Source organism: Pteropus alecto, unplaced genomic scaffold (assembly GCF_000325575.1).
Source record: "Pteropus alecto unplaced genomic scaffold, ASM32557v1 scaffold98, whole genome shotgun sequence".
Lineage (NCBI taxonomy): Eukaryota > Metazoa > Chordata > Mammalia > Chiroptera > Pteropodidae > Pteropus > Pteropus alecto.
Genome location: NW_006443570.1, coordinates 15,943,538 through 15,952,382, shown reverse-complemented (window position 1 = coordinate 15,952,382; position 8,845 = coordinate 15,943,538).

Sequence of the window (8,845 nt, the reverse complement as noted above, 5' to 3'; positions counted from 1 at the left end):
CAGCCTGGACGTTCATGGTGGGGAGAAGGGAGAGTTAGGCGAAGAGGCAGCAGCCTCTGGGTTCTAGAACTGGGTCTCTAGGAATCATTTCTTTATGAATTCATTTATTCAACGAACATGTATTAAACATTTACAAGGTGCCAGGCATGCCCTTGTCATTGGAGATGGAGAGTGAACATGATCGACTTGGATCCTGCCCTCTGGGAACTTACGGCACAGCGAGGAGAGAAGTGTAGACTTGACCAGCCCTAGCTCCTTGGCAGAGGGGGAAGGCGGAGGGAGGGGACTAAATTCTCTGGGTATATACAATGTGCCAGGAATATGCTGGGCCTCTTATACTCACTATATCATTTAATCCTCATGACAACTCTAGGAGGCACTATTATCGAACATGATTCATATAGATGAGGACCTTAGGGCTCAGAGAGGTTAAGGAATTTGTTTGAAGTCACACAGCTATAAATGTGAGACACAATTCGAACCCATATCCTGGGCTCTTTTGATGCCACCATGCTGGGAACAGGTTAGCCAAGACTGACGATACTGGAGAGAGGGTATATGCTAAGGAATCTGACAAAAGGTGCCTCCTTCCTCCAGGGGGATCTGGGCCCAAGGGGTCCCTGGCAAGACTCTGAACTGCACCTGGCCTTTGAGGCTCTCTCTCTGGGGACACTTAGGATCCCACGGCATTTGGGCTTCCAGGGTACTCAGAGACTTCAGTGACAACCCCTCTCCCCCTAATACCGCCCCCCACATACTCTACCTACGGACTTACATGTGATCTTGCAGACTGGCATGCAAAGCCCTGCCCAACCTGGCCCCAGGCTCCTCAGGCTCATTCCTAACACCTGGCACCACCCCAGCACACACTCTCTATCCTGTAGCAAGCCAGGGGTTTTAGCCCAGGGGTCGCTGATGGCCAGACACATAAACCCACTGGTACTAACTCAAGGGAGTTTAATGGAAGCACAACAGGACACCTGGTATGGGTCCCCAGGGTCTCTCTCTGGCTTCTCTCTGTTCCCTGCTCCCTTCTCCTGCTTCTTGCTGCATGCCAGCTTTTTCCTCTTACTCACAGCCCCATAACCCAAGCTGACAGGTGGCTTTACCCTATCTGATGCCAATTCTTACTCCCATGATGAGTTTTCTGTCAGCTCACCTGCTCACCACTATCTATCTGACGAGTTCTCAGGGTTCAAATTCCAAATTTCCAGGAGCGGGGCTCTGATTGGCTCAGCGTAGGTCAGGGGTCTCCCCTGGTCCAATCAGCTGTGTCAACAAGAGACAGAGTTACCTCGACAGAGGATTGTCCTAAGGGCCCGGGGTCTCTAAGAATAGGCAGTGGCCTAGAAACAACAGTTGACATCAGGCCCCCTACTGTTCCTTAAACAGACCTATACTTGCTGGCCTCTGAGCCTTTACTTGTGCTGTCCCCTCTACCTAGAAGACCCTGCCCACAAAGCTCTATCTTTTGTGGTCCAGGCCAAGTTATTTAATTCCTCCATTCCTTTGATTGGGTAACAATTCCCGTTCCTAACACCCTATTCTTGCATACAGCCTCACTCAACGGTTCACTCCTGGCCTGTCCAGGCCCTTCCCCACACACACTGATTTGGTCCTGCCCGGCCCCCAGTTTGCACTGGGCACAATATTCTTCGCCCCAGTCTGTCTCCCCACCCTGACCCCATACCCAGCCCTGATGTTCAAACAAACTAAATGAGGAAAAGAAAATATAAATTCTGAAGGCCCATTCAGGCCCTTTACCTCAGTGGGAAAAACCATTTGCTAGGCTATTTTGCAGCAAAGCTAACTCTCTCTCTAGATTGAGAAAATTCCTCCTCACCAGCCCAGCCTCCAAGCTAACCCTTACCCTCAAAACAGATGTATTTGGCCAGATTCCCCCAGCAGGCCTCCACCTTCCCCAGTTTCCCAGTCTGGAGCCCACTTCTTTCCCTTCCTAACACCTAATCTGAAACTCTCATGGTGTGGGGAGGACTCCCCCATCCCCTCCCCACACCCGCAAATCCTTCTAACTCGGAGCTTACTGACTCCAAAAGCTCTGATGCAGAAGATAATAACCCCACCCTTCCTCACCCCTTTTGTCTGCCAAGCAAGGTCTTACTAGGACTTTCCATTCTAAGCCCCATTATTTTTTCCTCTCTCTCTTCTTTTTTAAACACAGGCTAATTTAAACCTTCTTTTCATAGATGAGAGGCTTTCGACTTTGGCATTAGAACTTGGGTTTGAATTATATTTTTGATCCTCAAAATAGATATTTTCCAGCCAGAGGGACCCCTGATCCTCTGGGCTGAGCATGAGCTTTTACAGAAGTGATTGCTCAGAGGAGAGGTGACCTGCCCAAGGTCACACAGCACAAGTAGGACAAGAGCCCAGGTCCCTCACCTCATTCTGCTACAGATGGTTGTTTTTTATAATGTGCAGACACTATGCACTTCAAGAGAAAAACAGGAGGTAATTGGACCAACAAGCATCACCTGAGAGAAGCAGAAGGCAAACCGGCTCCAACGCAGACCGACACAATTATGAGGACAGTCCGTGTGTGACCCGCAGAGCTGACGGCAGAGCCTGGGGAGCAGTGCTAGAACCACGGCCACCTGCAGAGCCCCTTGGCCCCAAGCAGGCTTTGGGCAGTGAGCAATGTGGCTATGGTGCCTCTCCTCCTGACACTCCAGGTGAGGCCAGAATTCCAGGATCCACCCGTTGTTCTGGCTGCCGCCATAACAGAAGCCAAGGGTCACTGGGGGCTTTCTATGTGCCAGGTCTTTTGCATGCATTGTCACATCCAGCCTTCCCAACAACCCCATGAGGTCCATGCCATGCCACTGGGCCTATTCTACAGATGAGGAAACTGAGGCTCAGAGGAACCCAGTGACTTGTTCAAGATCACACATCAGGTACGTGGTAGATCTGGGATTGAAAGCTATCTGGCTCCAGAGCCCATGCTCTTCTTAATACTACCCTCCGACTAGATTTTTTAAACTTCCACAGGCTGGGAAGGAGCCAGGTGGAGAGGGATCCATCAGAGTTGGACTGAGGGATCATTTCATTCACTAAAAAACAATGCTGTCTGTCGGGAGTGCCTGGGGCTGTGCAAGTCTGCAGACAGCTGTCTGTCGGGAGTGCCTGGGGCTGTGCAAGTCCGCAGACAGCAGCCAACCAGGGCAGACTCTAGCTGGTGGAGCCAGCAGACCAGACTGTTTCCTGGAATCAGGTCTTTCTTCTCTTTCCCCTGAGGCTGGTCCTGCCCATGTATACAGACCAACCACTCCAAGGCCAAGATACCTATGTGCCCCAGAACAGGAGTGTGGCCCTGGGCCAAAGGGGTGGGTGGCATCGACGTCGAACTAGATGGAAGTGGACTGCGCCCAGACCATGAAAGGACCTGTCCCCATTACATGAAGTTCTGAATTGATGGAAGCAAGGTGGAAGGGTCTCCAGCAGGTAGAGAAATGAAGCTGCTCTCTCCTCAGAGTTCGGGTCTCAGGAGGATTCTCTGTGGGGCTGGCGAGCACTTTTACCCAGAATAAAAGCCCATGGTCTTTCAACGACAGTCAGGTCCTCATGTGGCCTGGGTCCCGACACCTCACTGACCTCATGTCCTACTTCTGTCCTCACTGCTTCCTCCACCTCAGCCACATCAGAGGCCTCGCCATTCCTCAGACACCACAGGCCCAGTCCTGCCTCTGAGCCTTTGCAATTACAGTCCCCTTTCCCTGCACCTCCTCCAGACATCACATGGTTCGCTCCCTTTCTTCGGGCCTTGACTCATATCATCTCAGAAAGGCCGCCCCAGCAACACTAACAAGAACTGCAAAACGGTTACCTTTTCTCCTTAATACCTCTGGCCATCTAGTAGAGTCTATTTTGTCCTAGTGCATGGATGCATTTGTTTGTCCCTCCTAAGTCCTGTGAGGGCAATGATTCTGTTTATTTTGCTCTATCCCGGAGTTTCTAATGGTGCCTGGCAATTATGTGCATCATCACTGAATGAGGTCTTTAGCTTCCTGGAAGCAGGAGCCAGCACCACCTGGGCCACAGTCTGGTTGGTGTTTGAAAGCAGCAAGAAGATGTCAGATTCAGGCATCTATAAAACCATCCAACTGTGAATGAGTGTGTGAGTGAGGGCAGTGAGAGCCAGGCCAGGCCGAGGAGGAAATTTCCACTGGGTGGTCCGAATTATCATGGTAATTACAGCCACAGATTTCTCTCCATTGCAGCATATGCTTCTATTTAATCAGGAGGCTCTGGACTGACACTGAAGGGTGTGTGTGTGTGTGTGTGTGTCAGACAGACAGACAGAGGAAGAGAGAAAGAGAGAGGATGAGAGGGGAAATTTTAGGAAAAGTTATTGAGTCAACAGGCAGCTACAGACAGAAAATGAGAGGGGATAAAAGGCAGAGCCAGAGCTGCCTTGAATATCTTGCAGTTGCTTAAACACGCACCTCACGCTGTTGGAATTTTTGATGCTCATACACATCATGTGTAGTTTGAGTGCATTTGTCTCTCTCTCCTGCTCTTTGAGAGCGGGGACAACATCACACCCACCTTGGCCTCCCGCGTGCCTACCTGATACCTGGCCTGCCGCAGGAGCTCAGTACACCTTTGATGAATTGACTTCATTTTAACTGAATTTAATTGGCTCAGCCAGGGGAGGAGTGTGTCTGGGGGCTCCCAGGGATCACAGGTGGGCTTGCCCAAACTCCTTGCCCTCCCTAGACCTCATTTCAGCATTTAAGATATGAAGAGTTGCACTATGTGATCTCTCGTTGTCTCCAACTCTAACATTCTGTGAGTTTATGAGGATTTTATTCCGAATTTCACAATCTGCTTTCTGAGTGGAGGCAGCTACTCCCCTTCCCCAGCAGGGGAAGGAGGCCCTACCAGAAGAGACATGGTGAGTCTGGCCTCATGGCGTAGACTCTCTTTTCCCTGGTGGTGTACACCAACTCTCTGGGACCCACCCTCGGTCTTACGTGGGTCATTGTTTATTCTGCATGGCTCTGCTCAGTCCCAGGACTACCCCCAAACACTCTTCAATCCCACCGTCGCACCACTGCCAGATAAAAGCTCAGCTCTGGAGACCTCTCCTGCACATCCCTCAATGGTTCCCCATTGCTTATAGGAATAAGCACAGTCTTTCACCCAGCATTCAAGGCCCTCCACAATATGGCACCAATCTCCCTTTTCCAGCTTCAGCTCTCTTTCCATCCTCTATTCTCCAGACCCTGCTCTTTCTCACCTCCATACCTTTGCCCATGCTAGTGCCCCCTCTTGGAATACCCTCTCGGTCCCAGGGATAACTCTACTTATCCTCCAGTGACCCAGCCAAAGACCACTTCCCCTCTCCGTTAGACCTCCCCTGTCTTTCCAAACAGTTGGAACATTTGTCTCAGGCCCACCCACTGCCCTTTGTCTATATTTGTTGTGGACATCATGAAGGGGCATGTTAGGGACTATCTCTGACTGATCTTCGCGACTTTCAAACACCAGCCTGTTACCAGCACACATAAGGTGCTCTGTACACTTGGTAGAATGGGACACCAAGGACCGAGCTTTGGAGTGCATGCTCCCTTCCAGGCACTGTTTTAGCTCTTATGTGCATTAATTGATTTCATCCCACAACAATCCCATGAGGCAGGTACTATTACTATCCCAATTTTACAGATGAGGACACTGAGGCTCAGGGAACTGTATGAGGCCACACAGCTGGTAGCAAAGCTGGGATTAGAGTTTAGACTGCTCGGCAACAGAGCCCACATTCTTAGTCCTGCATCTACTGCAGGCCCTGCCCAAGCCTCTGGTCTGACCAAGCCCAGCTCCTATGCCCTTCCACCCCTGTCTAGCCTTAGTCAGAAGGTATGGGGGACCCTGCTCCCCATCCAAGTTTGGGCAGGGCAGAAGAGGGAAGTTTGGATTGTTGATCTTGAGTCCTAGACAAGACCCAGGCAGAAGGCTTGCACAAGGCAGATCCTCAACAAGTATTTGTTAGAAAAATGAAAGGATGCTGAGTGAAAGCAAAGGTGAATGGGGGATTAAGTCCAAGTGTGGAAGGATTAAGGAGAGGAGACGAGGTACAGTGAGGGGGCGGGTCCCCTCAAACAAATGCCAGTTGTACCAGCCATGCAGCAGGCCACAATATAAAGAAGAAACCCAAAGCATCCAAAGAGAATGAGCCAGCAAGAAAACTGCCTTCTCCCTTCTATTCAATTTCTTACAGGGGCTGTGGGACCTTAAGTCAATGAAAGGGGGTTCTAAGAAAGAACAATTAAAGACCCCAAGGCTGTATTTGCCTGGTATCCAACATCTGGATGAAAAGTGAAAACTTACCATTGTCAGAGTGTTTTATTTACTCTGTACAAAACTCTAGGTATTAGAAACATCTGGGTGATAGGCTGGCTGATTCAGCTTTTTGTCCAGATGTTCAGCATTACCCAGGTTCTGCCTGACTGTGGTTACTGTAGAGACAGATTCAAGCTAAGGAGGCCAGGGGATGTTGAGGGAGAAGGGACGGCAGTCCTGCCCTGTGGAACCTTCTGTGCCTTGACTCGCCCTAGTCTTTACCACTATTCACAGACCTGCCCACTCGCCTGCGAGGATTTGTTCTCTCCAGCCCCCTCACACAGTCCCCAAGTTGCACAAAGCAGAAACATTGATGTTTATACAACATCTTCCCCCGGGAATCAGCTGACCCAGCACAGAATTATCTGGCATCTTCCCTCTGCTGGATTATGCAGGCAGCGACTTTGATCGAATCTGGCAACCAGATTTATGAGTCAGTCAATATTTATTGCAGAGAACAATTCATCTTCATGTCTGGTCTGTGCACACAGAACCCTGCTCCAGGCACACCCAGAGGCCTTGGTGCTGAATGTTGGGGAGGTCTCAGTGAACATATCTGATGGGGGTGGGGAGGCAACAGAGAAAGGTCTGACACCAATCAAAAAGGAGGCAAGATAACAACGTGGAAAAGGAATGGGGTGAAGGATCAGTAGCTACTATATCTATCCAATGTTTGTTCTGGTCTGCCCTTCTCACACCTGTCCCAATCCCCCATGCCCCATGCCATCTGACCACCAAAAGTCAATTAATCGTTAGATTATCTGAAGTCAAACATGATACAAATTTTGATATAATACATTCCAAAATGAACTGAAAGTATGTGTGTGGGTTCTTCTAATTATCTACTCTTTTGTTTCTTCCTCTGCCCACTGGCGCATTAAGAAAGATAACGGAGCCTGAACTCCCAAGCTCAGTCTTGTGATGACCAATCAGAGAGCCAAGATTATAACTCTGCTAAGGACTGGCCAGGGAAAGGCTACTCAGGATTCTCTCATTTGCATGCCTGCACTGACTGGCTAAACCACTGCCCCTTATGGTAGAAAGCAAGGTCTCAGTTAATGCAGAGAATCCAGATGTCCATCCACTCCAGTAGCAGTCGGCTCATTTTGAGAGCTAAAAGCCTGGCCTATTACTATTCTGGGCTTCTTAGGCTAATTGGGAGAACAGGAATGAGAGACAGAATTTAAGAGAGGTGGGAAGGAAGAAAGTAGAATGGTACCCCAAATGTCACCTTGTACTGCCTCCTTCTCAGCTCTAACTCTGCCTCCTGCCCCAACCATTCCTTATTCCTCTAGCCCTGTCCCCCAAAGTGACTACTCTTTTGGCACTATGCCCACAGCCCACCCTCACAAACCCTCTCCCACTGGAAACTTCTTGCAGGAAATACAAGGTATTAAGGGGAATTAAAAAGGGAGAAAGGAAATGTTTGGGGAGCTTAGTAGCTCCTCAATAATTATAGAGCAGAGTCCTACCAGCAGAAAAATGAGATATACCCTGGTCTTTCCTCATTTCTCTAGGCTTCACACCTTTTAGGCTCATGGAGGCTGTTCTTGCAGTGATGGGGGACCTGAGGGCAATGGCTGGGTTAGGCAGACAGGAACTGGCACCATCTTCATTCACATACAAGGTCTGGGCCTGAAGTTGGGTAGGGGGACTGCTTTCTTAGCCTACAGAGATAACAGGTCCAGGATGAAAGGAGTGGAAGGGGCTGGGTAGAAGATGTAGCTTAGGAACTAACTCCATAAATAGTACAGACAAACAACGGGCTGGGCCATCCCCCAAATGGAAGGAGAATGGGAAGCACCCAGAGGAGGTAACAGACAACTCCCCCTGCCCCCCACCCAACCTACCTAAGGGCCAGGACACCTGGGCTCTTAACCTGACTCTGGGCCTCCGGTCAATTACCTCACCCCTCCATACCCCTGCGAGGTGGGGAATCATCTCTTCTCAGACTTCCCCCAGGGCTAGTCAAATAAAACAACACATGTGAAAGGCTGGGAATCTTTGTGGCTCCAAAAGACAGAATTAGGACCAATGGGTAAAATTACAAGGAGCCAGGCTTCTTCTCAGTACATAGAAGAACTTTCTATATCCAAAATATCCAGCAATAGAAGTGGTTAAGATAGTGATCAAGCATAGTTCAAGCTCTCAAACACAGTTTGAATGACCATCTGTTGTAGAGTATAATTTCTGGACACTGTCAGGGACTGAATGGCAATTTTGGCATAATTTGTTGGCTGCCACCAACTCTTTATGATTCTATGATTCATTCATTTAACAAATGTTTATCAGTTGCCCACTAGACCCAGCTCTGTCACTAATGGGCTGTGTGACTACCACTTTTCCTCTCTGAAGCCAGTTTCCTATACATAAAATGAAGATGTTGAGTCGATGGACCTCTGAGGGCTCTTCCAGCTCTGACGGGCTGCCTTTCTCTAAATGGGATCAGAAGGAACTACAAAGGCCCACCTCCTCCTTATTACCC